The 3,247-nt window shown below is 44.8% G+C and overlaps 1 non-coding gene across 1 annotated transcript; it reads left to right on the forward strand.

The window, feature by feature from the left end:
* The first annotated feature begins 808 nt into the window (after positions 1-808).
* Positions 809-946, forward strand: LOC119938333. Its single transcript, XR_005454402.1, has one exon. It is a non-coding gene; the product is annotated as a small nucleolar RNA SNORA7 (small nucleolar RNA).
* Positions 947-3,247: the final 2,301 nt, after the last annotated feature.

Below are 3,247 nucleotides of genomic sequence, written 5' to 3' on the forward strand. Positions count from 1 at the left end.
GAGACAGTCCCTACCCAACAGTGGGCTCACAGTCTAGAAGGGGGAGACAGAGAACAAAACCAAACATATTAACAAAATAAAATAAATAGAATAGATATGTACAATCAGCTTAAAGTCGATTTCTCTTTCTGGCAGCTTAACTTCTCATAATTATGCACTTTTCATAGAAATAAATGATCTTAACTAGGGGCAATACCTGTGAAACACGGCTCTGGAGAGTTGATTAATATCACTTTTACTCCAGTTCCTGTGGAGATCCCAGGAGAATGGTCCAGGCTGCTCCATGAGTATCATGCCCTTCCTGCCTGCTGGAGGGGGCAGGGGGAATCACCTACCATATCCAGGCCAGCAATCAGGATGTGGGTTCCTTCTCTAGACTGTAAGCTCATTGTAGGCAGGGAACACGTCTGCTAATTCTATTGTAGTCTACCAAATGCTTAGTACAGTACTCTGAACATAGTAAATGCTCAATAAATGCCATTAACTGATTGATCAATTGATTCTTTGGAAATTATCCTCCTGATGACTTAACCAGCATCGCCTTGTGAAGTTCCAAGTTGTATTTAGGTGCTAATACTAATAGTATTTATTGACTGTTTACCAAGTGCTAAACACTCTCTTTTTTAAATGCTGTGAAACAAGTACAGGATGAGATATTGAAAAGCAGCATGGAATTTGAGGACAGAGCACAGACTTGGGAGTCAGAGGACCTGAGTTCTAATCACAGTGCCACCCTTCGCCTGCTGCGTGACGCTGGGTAAGTCACGTAACTCTTCTCTGCCCCATTTTCCTTATCTCCTAAATGGGGCCCCTCTCAGGGTCACACCTGTAGAGTTTCCAGTACTCTACCAGTCTTTGCTATAGGAGGGAGAGTCGAGCAGAAGCATACCCATTCCATTCCTAGCTTGGGCAGCGGCTAGCGAGTGGAAGGCAATCTGCAACCAGTCAAAACTCACCCATGCTGGGCAGCAGGGGCATGGGAAAGAGTCGAGTGTGGAGACTCAATTTACTGCATGGAAGTAGGCAATGGCAAACCACTGCCATATTTTTACCAAGAAAACTCTATGGATCCACTACCAGAATGATTGCAGATGGAGAGTGGGGCATTCTGGGAGAGATGTGTCCGTGGTGTCACTATGGGTCGGAAACGACTCAACGGCATAAGACAAGACAAGGCCAAATGGGGAGTCAATAGCTGGTCTCCTTCCTTCTTAGACTGTGAGTCCCACCTGAATCCAATCTAATTATTTTGCATCTACCCAACTGTTTTTTACAGTTTGGCATGTAGTAAGGCTTAACAAATACCACTATTATCATTAACAAGTATCACAATTATTATCATTCTAGAGAGAATCCATAATCTCCAAGGGGCTCACAATCTAAGAAGAAGGTGGAGGGATTTGGGACAGATAACTAAGAAAAGCCAAACTAAAACATAAAATACAAGGATGATGATGAAGTATATGAGGTGGCAGGATTTCAGTTCTCTCCTGGTTCAGACCAACAGTCACAGTGGTCACAGCAGCGGTTAACACAGTGAACTTTTCAACACCCTAAAAGTTGAGATGGCTTCATGCTGACATTGGTCAAGTCCTTCCCAGGATGAAGGGAGCCCTGGTGACATGGAAGATGGGCAGCCTTTCTCCTGCACACTGATCCTCCAGGAGGCCTTCCCAGACTGACCCCCTCCTTCCTCTTCCCCTCCTCCCCCTCCCCATCCCCCCCCACCTTACCTCCTTCCCCTCCCCACAGCACCTGTATATATGTATGTACATATTTATTACTCTATTTTATTTGGACATATTTATTCTATTTATTTTATTTTGTTAATATGTTTTGTTTTGTTCTGTCTCCTCCTTTAAGACTGTGAGCCCACTGTCTCCCCCTTCAAGACTGTGAGCCCACTGTTGGGTAGGGACCGTCTCTATATGTTGGCAACTTGTACTTCCCAAGTGCTTAGTACAGTGCTCTGCACACAGTAAGCACTCAATAAATACGATTGAATGAATGAATGAATGGATGATCCAGAAGGCCAGATAATAATAGTAATAATAATAATAATGATGATGTTGGGATTTATTAAGCACTTACTATGTGCCAGGCACTTTTAATAAGTGCTGGGGTGGATGCAAGCAAATTCAGTTGGACACAGTCCCTGTCCCACATGGGGCTGCAGTCTCAACTCCCATTTTATAGATGAGGTAACTGAGGCCCAAAGAAGTGAAGTGACTTGCCCAAGGTAACACAGCAGACAAGCATGGCTTAGTGCAAAGAACACGGGCTTGGGAGTCAGAGGTCGTGATTTCTAATCCCGGTTCGGCTCCGCCACTCTTCTGCTGTGTGACCTTAGGCAAACCACTAGCTTCTCTGGGCCTCAGTTACCTCATCTGTAAAATGGGGATTAAGACTGTGAGCACCACGTGGGACAACCTGATTACCTTGTATCTACCCCAGTGCTTAAAACAGTGCTTGGCACATAGTAAGTGCTTAACAAATACCATAATTAATTCAGTGGCAGAGCCAAGATTAGAAGCCATGACCTTCTGACTCTTAGACCCGGCTGTATCCACTATGCCGGGTGTAAGGAGAACAATGGACGATTTGCATGGCTGACGCTGGTTGAATTCTTCCAGGGCTGGAATGAGGGCCAAAGAGGAGTTCCAGAGTCATGTCTGTTGATTGTTGTACTGTACTCTCCCAGGCAATTGGTGCAATGCTCTGCACACAGTAAGCAGTCAACAAATATGATTGAATGAATGAATTGGTGTCTGTCTCCCCCTCTAAACTATGAGCTCATGGTGGGCAGAGATTGTGTCTGTTTATTGCTATATTGTATTCTCCAAAGCGCTTAGCACAGTGCTCTTCACACAGTAAGCGCTCAATAAATATGATTTAATTGAATGAATGAATGCGGATAGGGTGACGTTTCTCCCATGCAGTTGTATTCATTCATTCATTCATTCAATCATATTTTTTGAGCGCTTACTGTATGCAGAGCACTGTACTAAGCACTTGGGAAGTACAAGTTGGCAACATATGCCAAATCCAACGGCTCATACTCTGTCCTAATCCTCCTCGACCTCTCAGCTGCCTTCGACACTGTGGACCACCCCCTTCTCCTCAAAACGCTATCCGACCTTGGCTTCACAGACTCCGTCCTCTCCTGGTTCTCCTCTTATCTCTCTGGTCATTCTTTCTCATTCTCTTTTGCAGGCTCCTCCTCCCCCTCCCATCCTCTTACTGTGGG

This window comes from Tachyglossus aculeatus, chromosome 1 (assembly GCF_015852505.1).
Source record: "Tachyglossus aculeatus isolate mTacAcu1 chromosome 1, mTacAcu1.pri, whole genome shotgun sequence".
NCBI classification, from domain to species: Eukaryota; Metazoa; Chordata; class Mammalia; order Monotremata; family Tachyglossidae; genus Tachyglossus; species Tachyglossus aculeatus.